Source organism: Falco biarmicus, chromosome 10 (assembly GCF_023638135.1).
Source record: "Falco biarmicus isolate bFalBia1 chromosome 10, bFalBia1.pri, whole genome shotgun sequence".
Classification (NCBI taxonomy): domain Eukaryota; kingdom Metazoa; phylum Chordata; class Aves; order Falconiformes; family Falconidae; genus Falco; species Falco biarmicus.
In genome coordinates, this window is record NC_079297.1 from 28315362 (window position 1) to 28329050 (window position 13689).

General features: G+C 41.0%; 1 protein-coding gene across 3 annotated transcripts in view; it reads left to right on the top strand.

The window, feature by feature from the left end:
* Positions 1 to 13689, top strand: part of GALNT18 (polypeptide N-acetylgalactosaminyltransferase 18) — a 328712-nt gene that overhangs the window by 53625 nt on the left and 261398 nt on the right. Inside the window, exon 1 of one of the 3 annotated variants that reach the window (XM_056353156.1) lies at positions 11436 to 11758. The exons of 1 other annotated variant lie outside the window; for it this stretch is intronic. The gene's annotated coding sequence lies outside the window, so the exon portion shown is untranslated. Of the gene's footprint in view, positions 1 to 11435; positions 11759 to 12091; positions 12250 to 13689 lie in introns of those variants that run through there. One more of the 3 variants, XM_056353153.1, reaches the window with a different exon arrangement.

Genomic DNA, 13689 nt, shown 5'->3' on the forward strand with positions numbered 1-13689 from the left:
TCACCTCCGAGCCACATGAATACCAGAGCTTACACAGAGTAGGTGATGGGACTGAGTGGCTGTGCTGAAGGCAAAGGGCCCAGGTGACAAGATCTTACTTCTGGAAATTGTGTCATTGTGGCAGGAAAAATACCATGTTGGGCTGGGCAAGGAAAGGCATTGGGAAGAAATATGTGAAAATGCCCAGTGTATCAAGTATCACTGTTTCTTTATGTCACTAACAGTTTCAGGACAGACAGTATGCAACCGTGCTTGGATTTTGAGGGATATGCAAGAACTCTAAATCTGGATTGAAAGACTTAATTTTGAGAGAGTGAGAGTTGCTTATTGAGGATAAAATGAATGTTGCGGAAGGACTGAAAACTTCACTGAAACTTTCAGCTCATTAAACTCTCAAGAAAATCCTTCCTTTATGATATATGGGTATGATGCTGAAGTCAAAACACACATGCTCTATGCAGGCCATACAGAGATGAGAGATGGCAGACTCACCAAGATATTTGTTTTTATTAAATGTGTGGTGCTTGAAGGGAAGGGGCACAGATTATGATTATTTTCATTTTATGGCTCAGTAAGTATGTCTCTGTTGCACAACAGGCCCTTCAAAACTGATCAGTCTTCCTGCACTGTAGGCTTCATAGTCACCATTGCTTAAAGCACCCAGCTCTGCTGGCAGTTACCATCCTGGAAAATGTCACTTCTCAAATACATTGCCAGTTTGCAGGTCATACATGAATCAAAGCACACCTAATCCCTTAAACAGCCATGGTATTTTCTTGCAAAACTTTTTGAAATTATCCTTGGGCCATGAATGCAAACTGTGGCATTAAGACACAGACTTGCTTTCAAAGTTATAAATATCTTACTTTTTGTTGTCATGGAATCTGTGGCACATTCCTACAAGGAGTCACTGTCTGGTGCTTGTCACACCAGACAGTACAATCAATGTTTTGTTTAACCTTTCCCCATTCTGATTCTTAGTTTATAGCAATGCCTCCTCCAGGTGTCATGAGGGCTTTATGACATTTCTCTGACATGAAGATGAGACCATTAACTTTCACCTGTCTTTTAGAATGCTTTCTGCAGCTCTGACTTCCCTTACCTGTTTTCACTGATCTGATCTGACTGCTATGGAAATTCTTTTTATATTGCAGCAGATACTCCAAACCGCAAATTGTACCAATCTGGACCTGCAGTCATTCTAACATGCATCTGGTATTTTGTGGGTAATTGCCCTCAGAGGGCAGAAAAATCTTGAAAGACTGAAATTAGGGCTCCTAGTCAACATGATGTACTTAAACAAGACTCTCATGTGGCTCATCCTCATTAGTAAGTCACCCAGATTATATATACTACACTCCTGGGGCTTTGTGATATGATAAAATGATTGCATAGTTGATTCATATTTATACAGTTCTGACAAATTACCTCAGAGCTTTTAAGGTTTTTTAAATGTGGATGTACCTCAGACGTGTAGATGTGGCACTTAGGGACATGACTTAGTGGTGGACTTGGCAGTCCTGGGTTAACAGTTGTACTCAACAATCTTAAATGTTTTTTTCAACCTAAATGATTCTGTGATTCTGTGTATGTATTCATTCCTAGCATTCATCTAGCCCATGACAGTTACCATATGACTGAGCAACGCTGGGAAGTGATTGGATATTTTCAAATGATGTACTTTTTTTTGAATAAGATGATTTTTACCATGTATCTTTCACATTTTAAATCAGATATGCCATTGTATACAGTTTAATTAATAACTCCACAAGTTAAACTACAGAGACAAAATGAAGAAGGGGTGAAATAACTCGCCCATTCTAGTCATAGGAGCGGTAATTCTTTCAAGAGGTACAGAGATAGGATTTTGTTTATGGGTTGAACTGCTGTTGGCTACAAGCAATTACCATTTGTGGTATGCCTTTGTATAGAAGCTATACCTTTAACAGTTCTCCCTCAGCTGAAAGTGCCTGTGATTTCAGAAGTGAAGGTCCAAATGAGAACACAGATGTGCAGCCGGTTAAAATGTATCTGCTTGACTGTTAAGGAACCATTTCTGGGATGGGATACACTTTTTTCTCTTTTTTTTTTTTTAATATTATTATTATTAACCAACTAACCTGAAGTTCCCCTTCTACGCGTGCTGGAGCGTGGTTGTCATCTTGTAAGGTGAAGCTGAAGGACCAGTGAATGTTTTTTGCCTGATATTTATCTGAACTTTGCAAACAGGCGCTAGTTATTTAACACCCTATTATTCCACAGGTTCTGGATGCTGCCCCACATCCTTTTCTCCTCTCTGAATCATTATCTGTAACAGCTTGGCATGAATGAGGCTTCACGGGACACATTACAATCCCTTTTCCCTATTGGAATTTCTCTTGGGCATGATGGAGATAAATTGATAAGAGTTGTATGGGAAAAGCTTGCACTACAGTGTTGATACTGTTATTGTCTGGATAAATAGGATACTTGAGCTGCCTGCTAATAATCTGGCAGCTGCCTGTTAATAGCCTTTCATAAAATTCAAATGTTTTAGAAATTCTGTGCTCTGGCAGCAGTCTAATCTGTGATAGATGGGGAGTTTTTAAGATGATGATGATCAATTGTTGTTCATGAACAGAAATTAACATAATATTCAGTTAGAAATCATTTAGTTTAGGTATTAGGATAAGAGATTTGCATACATTAGGAACTGGGGAACATTTCAGAAGAGGAGGAACAGGAAGGAAGGGTTGAAACCTTGTTTAGAAATAAGCCAGGCTGCTGGCCCTGAAAAAGTGCTAAAAACTGGAGGGAATCTGACAGATGTAGAGGAGCACAGATGTCAGATGGCTGTGATCCCCCCAAACGGCTGTGGCTAATGTTCAGTGCATGTCTGAAAAGGCTGGGAAGAAAGCAGCACAACTGCAGTAAGTAGGGAAAGCAAATCAGGATCCTTCCTATGTCAGTTGACAATGTGTCCAATACAGTTGGCAAGAGACCAAGGGCAAAACTTGCCAGTGCTAGAAGCCTGGAAAATGAGAGAACTGGTTTCATATGATGAGCCTGACCGAGAGGCGGCTTGGAGACCTTGCAGAAAGAAGGTAATCGGTGGATGTGATGTTCCTAGGCTATCAACTTTACAGAAGTTGCCACGGGCATGTGGAGGGGTTGTGTTGGGGTTTGAGTCTAAAATGAAGCGTAACAGAATGAAACTATTGTTGAAAAAGAGAAAATTATATGAAATCCCTGTGATTGGAAGTATCATACTGTAACAATAAAAATGTAGTGTTAGGATTGTGTGATTACCCCCACCCTCAATCCGGATATAGATAGTGTTTAGAGGATGTGCAAGTTCAGGACAGGTAATTGGAATATTTCATCTACCAATAGAATTAATGCCTCATCATCTATACAGGACATAGAAATAATTTTTTTGGAGTTAGTAAATAGCTGCTTTCCTGAATATTGCACAGGAGCAGCTCAAGAAGCATGTGGGAGAACTGATCTGTCACTGCAATTACAATACAACTAGGTTTAACACTGCAGCAGGAGAGACTAAACAAAATAAATCCAGAACACCAGTGTTCACTTTAAAGAAAGGGAACTGCATACTAATGAGGCAACTGGTCAAAAGGAAGAGAAAGCATTAAGGGAGAAGCAGGCTAAAAAGCAAGAACCCTAGAGGTAGCCTAGGCACTTTTCAAAAATACTGTATTAGTATTCAAGACAAACTCTTGTGCTGAAATTTGAAAACACAGTGGTCCAGTAAAAACCCTACATGGCTCAATAGAAAATCAAGGTTATTATCATGTAGAAAGGACTGGCATTTATAACAGAAAGTTTGTCCTCCAGATGGAAACAGGGAAGACCATAACTCATGGCAGACCAAATGTAAACGGGAAATTAAGAAGGGTAAGAGAGAATTTGAGGAACAGCTTGCATAGGATGCAAAAAACCTCAAAACAACAAACCCACCCCCCCTCCAAAAACCCCCCAAAACCCCACCCCCAACCATAGTTTAAAGTGATTTCAATACCAGAAAAGCAGTAAGATTGCAGAAGTCTGTCCTGTCCACAAAACTACTCTAGAAAGTATGCCGGGAATGCTGGACCATGAGTCTGACTTTGATCCTTCGAGAGATGGTAAACTTGATAATAAAGAATAAGATTACTGATCATATAGATAAACTGGTGGGAAAAAAGTTCTCCATCAGAGCTGGATAAGCGTAAGAAATAAGAGAAATCTGAGTTTCCCAGCCACCCTTACAGTTGTCTGAATTGGCTCAAGGTCCCTGTGGTTACTGTACCAGGTTCTCGCACCTGCTACACCGTCTCACCCATGATGACTTTTGTCTGTCTTGTTTTCTTTAGTCTAAAGCAAGACAAAAATCTGTACTTTCAGGAGTCACTATGGAAATAAATTATGATATTTTTCCAGGAAGAAGGTCAAATAAAAAGAGAACAAATAGGAGAGTACCTGTAATGACACAGGGTGTGCATGTGGTTGGTGAGGAAGGACTGGGTGGGGCACAGACCAGATGTCAAAGGAATTTTGGAGAATGCACCCTGTACATAGGAAGCAGCAAAGCAGCTGGAAGGATGGATGGAGACAGAATTGTGTGTGTATGAAATGTCTGTGGCATATGCAGGAGTAAGAAGTACATGTAATATATGAAGGAAAGTAATTCCTTAGATGGGTATTTTCTTGTGTGGGGCTATCATGGCTGTCCTACATGTAGGTAGGCTGTCCTGTCCTGTCCTCCTAGGCTGTTACGTGTGGACCCCATGCCTGCTTCTTTCCCAGTTGGTGTAACTCTAGATCTGTATCTGTCATTATTGCATGCATGCAGGAGGCATGGATGATGGGTAAAAAGGATGGTGAACATAAAGCAGAGAATGAAGGTGGCTTTAAATGTATGGATGAGAAGGACTGGGTTCTTGGATCTTGGGTTTTGCCTGCTTTGGACTTGTAAATAACCTTTGACAACACCGAGCAGCTTCTTAAGAAAGAACGTTTTTACATTTGTAACTGCAGAGGCTGCTGCAGTAATTAAATATACAATGAGGTCATAAGGTCTAAACAGAGCTCAAGATCTTTGTGAAGTTGGTAAATTTAAAGCAAGCATATTTGTGAAGTATTTAGACAAATAAACCAAACACTAGACTGCAGTTATGGAATCGTCAAAGCTAGCATCTCTGGTATTCTAAACATGCTCTTCAAATAGCACATTTGTTACTCTCAGGAGGGTTAAACAGTGAATTCATTTGCAAATAATACCACAGGCCCATCAAGGAAGCATATATGTTTTTCAATCGTCTGAATTATCATTCTTATCTAAACGGATCTATTGATCATTAATGGTCTAGAAACCCTTAGGGCATGACAGGCGAGTGAGGAAAAAATCCAATAAGCTCTCCACCACTGCAGAATACCAAGAAGCAAAAATGCTGCTGTTGTGTCCTTATAGCATGTCTGTGAAACACTGCATGAATTAGTAAACAGGATCTTCTGGATGCTACAGGCTGACCTTCTGTTCTCTTAGCATATGCAGGGATCTACTGTCTGTAGCTTTTCATTCAAACAGTACCTATTTTCAAACAATATATTATAAATTATAATTGTATTTGTGAAGATAATGGAGTGTGTAACACATACAAGCATACTAATCTTTATTTAGGACCTTAGGAATACCTTTAACATGAACACAGCATTCCCAACACTTCTTTTTATTATTATTTAAAACAAACTCAGGCATTTTAGCAAAGTACTATGTTCACTTCTGTGAAATAAAGGCATTGCCAACAAAGACATGACTGAAAGTCACAGTTACCTTCTATGCCTTACCGAGTTAAAACTCCAGGTGTGTGACCCCCCTACTATGTGACAGTAAATGGGATGAGAAAAGCCTAATCTGATTCTTCCATCAGATGTCACCAAATACCACAATTTTCTATCGGCTTTCAGACATTAAAGCATGTTTATCTGTTTATTAAGAAGCAAGAAATTCCTGTTTTAAGGAACTGCCTTACTAAGAGTACCTCTTAGATTTACCAGTAAAAAAAAAAGTCTGGTATTATACCATAGGGTGTAATATCAAGAGGGATTGCTGTTCAAGGGCATCTGGAGGTGGTCACTCAAGGCCTGATTCAGGCAAAGTGTCTTATCTACTGCCCAGTGTCTATCCAGTAATTTTTACTGTGGTTTAGACCAATAAAAAAGTCTGTAGTTCTACAGCTCTACTGGAAAATCTCACCACTTCCACCAGAAATGCCATTTGGATTAAACCACATAAATGAAAGCATAGTAATTTTGATCTGTTCCTTAAATAATGCTTTTTTTTCTAAAATAATTTGCTTTGTAGGTGTCAACAGTGTCGAAGTTGATGCGTGGTCATAGAGTTTAAGGGATAAAACTTCCTGTAGATTTCATCCTCCCTATAATAACCAGGCTTGAGGCCAAGAGCCTGTCAGCCCTCTCATGTCAGTGCAGCACAGAAGACATTTCTCAGCCACGTTTGGCACTGCAAGGAAGACAGCATGTCAGCTCTGATTAGTTGTACTAGGAGTCAAGTGTTTTACTATGGGCGTGGTGCTGCTCTAACCTGCCTTTGGTACCCAAGTTAGTCTGTCCTCTAATGTGGACAGCATGAGCTGTGTTTGCTGTGGAGTTACTGGAATAGTGCAATTAACTCTGCATTATGCTCCATTGCGTAGTACAGACATACCCTCTCTCTGCTATGAAATCATGTGTATGTAAGAGGAGAGGGAGGAAGATTCATACCCACTAACTGGCTATGTTGGTAAATTCCTCCTTTAAAGCAGTAATGGAATAGTGTGTGCTAAGTAGACTAGTGGCTTTTGCCCAGTGAACAAATAAGAACAAAATCAAATAGTGGATAGCAGTTCAATAAGACAGCAATCAATCTGCCTTAACTCTGAATAAGGCATGGGTCATGTAGAAGAAATAGTAGATGTACACGTAGTAAAGATGTATATCATAACAAAATATGCACAGTCTGAATCCTGGTATTTCCTAATTAATTAATTCTTTGCTATACTTTTCATATCCTTGTAAATTATTCTTATAAGTAATATATGAACATATTTAAGAAAGCTTAATGATACTGTATTCTTCATAATGGTTTACTTTTTTTTAAATTTTTTTAATAGTGATTTGCATGGTTTTTCTTGTCCTCAGGTACATGTGTGTCCTTATAATATACAGAACTGCAAATGAAATAAAGCTTTCTGATGTACTTTTTGCATACAGCTACATTCATCTTGGGTTACTTACTATTTTGTACAACATAAACCATGCTTTTTAGGATTATATGCCCCAAATAAACTTGACAGATTTTAGACAACAGACTGGAAAGAGGACCTAATCCTGCGAATGCAAATCAACCATGTTTTATTAAGCTATTCTACTATTAAATATAATATAGAATAAAGCAGTTCAAAAATCTGCCAGGTATGAAGCAAAACAGAAAAAGGGAACAGGTGCTACAGCACAACAAGCAGGAAATAAGGCTTGACACCAAGGTGCACGTGACAGAGTTCTTGGCTAGAGAAAGGAAATGGGTTCTGCACAGTAACTGGGAATCTTGAAGGAGTGAACAATGATAAGGGAGTGGAGTAGAAAGTGGAGCGAAGAAGATCCTGATCTAACAGCATCAGGAAACAACACAAGAACTTGGTCTGCCTGATTACTTACAGTAGCTGTTAAGTAACTTCAGGGTATCTTGTACTTTTGATAACTGTCACACAGTAATTGATGTGACACCTTACTCATTTTAGGGGCTCCAGACAAGCCAGGTCAGTGATTCACCCCAGTTATGATAACTCCTTTGCACACCTCCAAGAACCAGCTGGTGACTGGGACCAAAAATGTTCCCTCCACTGGGCATTCTCGTTGGTGAGTTTTCCCTTCTTCATCTGGCAAAGTTGGAGGGTGGTTGTGCTAATTATTTAGCATGCAACATAAGTCTAGAGAAGCCTCTTGTTTAATTTTGGATCACAAAACATTCTTTTTTATTAATGCAGTTGACTAATTCATTAATCCATACCCACTGTTTTAATTAAAGTGTGAAACATATAGATTTCTGCTTCTCAAAAAACCAAGCATTTTCTTGTTTTACTGTTTTTTGATAAATTAATAACAAGTATTTTGCTACCTCTTTGATGTTGCTGGAATCAGATTCTATGTGTGGCTTATACTCGGACCACTATATTTCAGGTAAGTTCGTCTTGTTTTGACTGATTCTAATATAACTCAAATGTTTTCCTATTCTGTCTTCTGGTAAATTGTTATTGTCTTAGGCCAATATTTTTTTCCTGCTTACATGCAAGCATTAGGATAGACATGCTGCATTTGAAGAAGTCTACACCTTTCTGCAAGTATAGCTCACTATAGCATTACAATGCCTTATTAGTTCTGTACTTAGCAGATTAAGATAAATCACACACTGGGTATTATAATGAAGCTTTGGGATTTAAGGATGAAAAGGTGAGGCTGGCACCTCCTTAAGAGGCATTATGAGGCTAGGGAGAGTTTGCTACTAGAGATGTTCAAGGAGTTTTCTTGGGGCCAAACATGTGATGCTTTCATTAATGATATTTGTGCAGTAACAAAGAGTTTGCTAATGAAACCTGCTTTGGCATACAGCTGGGAAACATTGTTACTGTGCAAGAGAATTACAGTATGATAAAGAGGAACTGAATAACCTTGAGGACAGGCTAGTGATAAAAGAGTAGAAATTCAGTAGCTGAGAGAAGAGGTTCATGCACTTCAGACTGTTCGTAAGAGCTTTCTCCTATGAGACAATGTCAAGGTCAGGATCCACTAAGATTTAGTTAGTATTCATGTGAAAAACTGCTTACACCTTGAATATCGTGGCACTTCTACCAAATCAAAGCTGATGCAGGTTTTTTTACAAGTTATATATTTTCCTGTCTTTCCTACTTGCACAGACCCCTGGAAACACAAGGGAGGTACCAACATCCCATAAACGCTGAATAGCACAAGCTTGTTTTACCTACTTAGCACAAGAAGAAAAGAGGCTTAATTCACTTGCCCATCCAATTTGAAGACAGAATCTGAGTCTCTCATGAGAGTATGTTAGCAAATAGGATCAAGAATACTCTGTTGCAAGTTTTCTGTATTCTCCAGTTGAAATACTTTCACTATATATAAAATAACTTAATACTAATTGCAACAGGAACTGCACTTGGTCTTACAAACTAATCATGCAGCTACCAAGCTGTGGGGTCATTTTCTCTTTCTGGCCCAAAGACTTATCAAACTTTTTGTTTGGTTGGTTTTGACAGGTAACTACCTTTCTCGGTGTTCAAGTGATTGGCAAATCCATTCCTCAGGAGGTATGTTTCTTGAAGAAGGGCTTGAGTGTTTGAACCTGCTAGTTTTTCTCCTAGCTGCATTAGGTCATCTCCTAAAAAGGTGTCATCTGCCTTGACAAACGTTGCTTCCTATTTTCTAGGCATGAGAAACGGCAGAATCACAACTGGCTTCTGTGTTACTGCCAAAATCTGGGGCCTAGTTCTTACTCACCTCACATAGGCTAGTTCTATCATTTGTAGTGCTTTATGGTGAAACTTGACCAAAAAAAAAGTTATGTTACTGGCAGGTCAATTGACAAATGTTGATACTAAAACCAGAGAAGGGATGGAAATTTCTAGTTGGCAGAGTGGTACTGCCCCTTGGGCCAGCATTGGCCTCGTGGATGTAATGAAACTATGCCCAAAGGATCCTTCTTCATCATTAATGTGTTTGAAACACACGGTAACACAGTACTGTGCTGCTTATGTGCCTCTTGAATTCAGACCACAGTCTTTACAAACCAATTTTAATTTAGAAGGAAAGACCAATGAAAATGCATGAGATGTCTGTTGTAACAGCAACAGCAGTAACTCATAATCTCTGCCGACAGTAAGTACTGTATCAGTCCACAAGGATGGGACCCTGGGAACACAATGCTGCCCAAAAGATGGGTACTTATCTTTTCTGATACTTCCTTAAATATCTTCTGGCAGTGGTCCTGCAGTGTCACCTCTTTCTCATTATTTTTCACAATTCAAAGGCTTTCTCCCTTTCTCATGAAATCTTTTGTGCTGTACAATAGGTCTCAGGTTTACTGTTGTTTCAAGTTCCCTAGTGGATTTTTTCCTTTTCAGAGTTTCTAAGTAATCCTTCTTTACTGATCTTTCACAATCACTAAAACATGGAAGAGCATACAGACTGTGACAGCAAACAATAAAGTTAAAGCAATTCCCAGCTGAGGGTGATACGGCACCACAAGTCTATCACATACATTTAGGCGTTAGAGAGAAAATTAAGCAGCTTGTTAAAGTTGCAGCATTGTGCCTGGGTGTTGGCAGGACATACAACACTTTCCATCATTAAATGAGATTTTAGCATTTGGGGTACTCAAATGCTTCTAATTTTTTCTAAAACAAACCTTCATTATCATGTTTGTTTAAACAGTACAAACTGTCCTGTCCCTGCTGCAGAACAGTGGCTGTGAGGGTTTGGTTGCAGCTGCCAGTCTGTTGCAATAGGTGCTTGGACGTCATTTGCACAATGTGTCTGCTTTGCTTTGCACTGGGAAAATAAGATTTTTAGGAGGGTCAGATTACTGACTGGTGAAAACTGGAAACAGGTTTAGAAAACCAGTGGTAGTAGGTGCAAAACTGGGCCTCTGTTTTAGTTCTTTATTCGCTTTCTGCAGAGTTTTAATTTCTGCTTGCAGGACATTTTTATTCAAGGGTGGTAAGATTCTGGAAATCAGCGTTTGTAATGGAAATTGTGACCTGACTTTAATGTTCGTCTTGCTGACTGTCTGCTGAAAAAGTTGTACCTTAAGAAATACTATGACAAATCTGTCTGCAGTGAAACACACACAAAAAAGAAAACACATGTACAAGTAATTATTTATAGAGTCCAGTGTGGGACCAGAACAGCAAGAAACTTGTTGAGAAAAGCCTTAAAACTCTCCTGTGCCAGACCCTGGAAGTAACAAGCAATATTACCATGTCAATGACACTTAGTCTGTACAAACTCTGTTATTGCTACAGAACCATTTTGTGGCTTGCTCAAGGTTCTAACTTCAACAACTGCCCTAGAGAAAAAAGCAACTCTGTTTTTGCTTTGCATTCATCTGCAGTTAAGTTGTGTGCTTTGTGTTTGCTTAGGGATATCCAGCAAAATGCCGACACATGTGCATGGGGGAGCCTGAGGGTGCGCAGGTGGGCCTGCAGTGGCTGGCTGCTGGGCTAATGCTCAGGCCCACCTGGGCCCCGGCTGCTAGAACCTTCTGGGCTGCCCTGCACCTGTCACAAGGCAAACGCCTGAGGAAAGGCTCCTCTGCTTTTGCTCCAGAAGGGAGGGTAGCCTTGAGGAAGACAGTTGTCGGAAGTTCTGCTGTGTTGCCTGAAGCTGCAGAAGAATATTTTTGACCCAGAAAGATGGAGAAATGTGATTTCAGAAGAGAGAAAGCTGCTGCGTTGCCTTAAGCTCCAGAAGAACATTTTTGACCCAGAAAGATGGAGAAATGTGATTTCGGAAGAGAGAAAGCTGCTGCGTTGCCCGAAGCTCCAGAAGAACATTTTTGACCCAGAAAGATGGAGAAATGTGATTTCGGAAGAGAGAAAGCTGCTGCGTTGCCTGAAGCTCCAGAAGAACATTTTTGACCCAGAAAGATGGGAGAAATGTGATTTTGGAAGAGGAAGATATGCTGCCACACCACCTGAAAAAGTAGCTGGTAGGTGATGTGGCTAAATAATGGGGGGCAGGAAGATTTTAACCCTTAGCGTGGATGTGGAGTGTTTTGCTTTGACGTGTTGGCACTATTTTGCGGTCAGGAGGCCCCTGCGTGCAGCGGGCGACAGGCGGCGGGTGAGGCAGTTTCCCGCGCAGCGGCGCGCCAGGCGGGTTCGTGAGGCGGCACAGCCAGGCGCTGGGAGCGGGCCGCTGCCGTCGCTGTTGCACCTTCCCCGGGTACCGTGCCTGCACGGCCTGATCTGAGGGGCCTGGCAGCCTTCCGCAGGGGCCGGGCACCTCCGGCTCCGCACACCGGCGGCTCTGCGGGAAGGCCGCTGGCAATGGCTCCTCATACCGGCTCCGGTAAATCCGGATGAGGGCCGCAAGATGGCGCCGGCGGGCGGCCGCCCCGCCCCGCGCAGCCGCCTCCGGGAGCCGCCGGTCTCGCCGGGCAGCTCCGGCGGGAGGGACCTGCGTTGCCTGTTGAACTTCGTAAGTCTGACCTTCTGGAACGGTGCTTTTGTGCTTTTGCACCGTGTATGAGCACAGTCCGCGTTAAACTCAAAGAGCTGCGTATGGATGCTAGCCAGGGATTCTGCCTTCAGCTTCCATTTTTAATGCCCCTTTGCCTTAAAGCTGCAAGCAAGCTTCTTTTGAAGGGCTTGCCAAACATAAGTGCTTCAGTTTCTAAGAGCCATGAAAAGCACTTGATCACGGCTTTAAAGCCAGGCTTTCCTGTCTTGTTTGTCCTTACACTAAGACATGGTCGTATCAACGCGCCCCGGGGTGGTTTATGGAGTAGCTTGAATTTGTCTGTCGGGGAAAAGTGTTTCCTGGAGGAGAGAAGAACTTCCATCCTGTTTGCTCTTAGTTCTTTAACAGGTTTGAGAGAGGAGGAAGCTAGGTATGGAAGGTAAGGTTTTCCTTGCTCCCAAGAAGGGTTTGTTCCTCACAAGAAGAGACTCTGAGGGAACAGTTCTAATAGGTGGTTCAGCCTAAGCAGGGTGCTTATGGGGAACTGGCTGAATTCTGTCTCTACTGAGCACACTAAAGCAAAGCATCTCCATCTGTAGTAGTTTTATTCCTGTTCTTACCTTCTTAATTAATGCAGATATGGCCTATAAAGCAAATTAATGTTATGCCTTAGTCTTTATGAGGAATCTTGTCCTAATGTAGGGACCCACAGCAGAGTGGCAATGAGATTATGGAATTAATACATCTGAAGTAAAACCAACTTTAGAGCTGGATGGTAGGGCTAGGGAGGAGAGTGAAGATTTCTTTTGAGCCTGTTAAAAGAAACTGGTCTAAAGTGAGAATAGCTTAAAAAAAATAATCTTCAGTTATGACTGCCAGAGGAACATGTAAAGCAGCCTTCTGATGTGAGGAAAATGCCAAAAAATGCAGCTAGCTAATGGTGTCCAGTCAATTTAATCTGAGTTGCTGTCTGAACCAAGTTTCCTGTCATCCCTAGAGAATCTATTCCAACTCTAAAACCTCATTTTAAGAATTAACTCAACATTTCAAAACAAGCTGTTGGAATTTCAGTGGTGCTGCAATTGGCCATCTGCCTTTTTTCTAATTCTGTCTTATGTTGGAATAAATCTGGCTTATTTTCAGAAAACTATGTTCTAGGACTTCCATGTTCTGTCACTATGCGATCCTCTTGGTTTTATTCATAGTTTGTGTGGGTACCTCAGGATGAGATCTCAGAACAGAAAAGGTTTCTGAGTTCTGTTCTCACCCTTCCCTTTTCCCAAATTTCAGAAATAGTTCTAAGTAGCACATTTTAATATTCTGAAAGGGAAGTGAGAGGAGGATAAGTCATGGCAATCTCTGCCTGATTCTGTATGGCTTTTGGTGATTTGACTTCCAGAAAGAGTGCTCTGCTATCATAAACACTTAGACTGTTCCAGATAAAAGGATATGCTCCGG